Source organism: Oncorhynchus mykiss, chromosome 21 (genome assembly GCF_057628025.1).
Source record: "Oncorhynchus mykiss isolate SJ-2025 chromosome 21, ASM5762802v1, whole genome shotgun sequence".
Lineage (NCBI taxonomy): Eukaryota > Metazoa > Chordata > Actinopteri > Salmoniformes > Salmonidae > Oncorhynchus > Oncorhynchus mykiss.
The window spans coordinates 2,489,321-2,490,000 of record NC_143042.1 but is presented as its reverse complement, the minus strand read 5'-3'; the positions used below and the strand labels follow the sequence as shown (position 1 = coordinate 2,490,000).

Sequence of the window (680 nt, the reverse complement as noted above, 5' to 3'; positions counted from 1 at the left end):
TATAAAAGTGTGTGCACATTAATAGAGGCATGTTGTAACTGTTCTGGGTGTGTAGAATGACCCCAGGATGTCTGGGAGCTCAGCCAATACTTGACAGGAACTGACTGGTTCCTCTTAAGTTAACTGGAGACAGAGTAAAGGTTTTATCCTGCACACCAATGATTGAACTATTGTTCTGTCTGGAGCCTGTTTCTGGGCAAAACATTCATGTTTTGTGTGTGTGTGTGTGTGACCAGTACGACCATACATCATCTGGGCTGACAGTCAAAGGCGCTAGCTTGCCCAACTTGGGGGAACCGTTAAGCTACTCAAATCAAATCAAAGTTTATTTGTCACGTGCGTGGAATACAACAGTTGAATACAGTGAAATGCTTACATACAGGCTCTAACCAATAGTGCAAAAAGGGTATTAGGTGAACAATAGGTAAGTAAAGAATGAAAAACAACAGTAAAAAGACACTGAAAAATAACAGTAGAGAGGCTCTATACAGTAGAGAGGCTATATACAGTATTGAGGCTCTATACAGTAGAGAGGTTATATACAGTAGAGAGGCTATATACAGTAGAGGGGATATATACAGTAGAGAGGCTACATACAGTAGAGAGGCTTTATAGAGTAGAGAGGCTATATACAGTAGAGAGGCTCTATACAGTAGAGAGGCTCTATACAGTAGAGAGGC

At 41.0% G+C, this 680-nt stretch overlaps 1 protein-coding gene across 10 annotated transcripts in view; it reads left to right on the top strand.

Moving 5' to 3' along the window:
* LOC110516855 (thymidine phosphorylase-like) overlaps positions 1–351 on the top strand; it is a 5,198-nt gene extending 4,847 nt beyond the window's left edge. For all 10 annotated transcript variants that reach the window (XM_090213446.1, XM_090213441.1, XM_090213443.1 and 7 more), the window contains one exon: positions 1–351. This exon is cut by the window's left edge and continues 448 nt beyond it. The gene's annotated coding sequence lies outside the window, so the exon portion shown is untranslated.
* Positions 352–680: the final 329 nt, after the last annotated feature.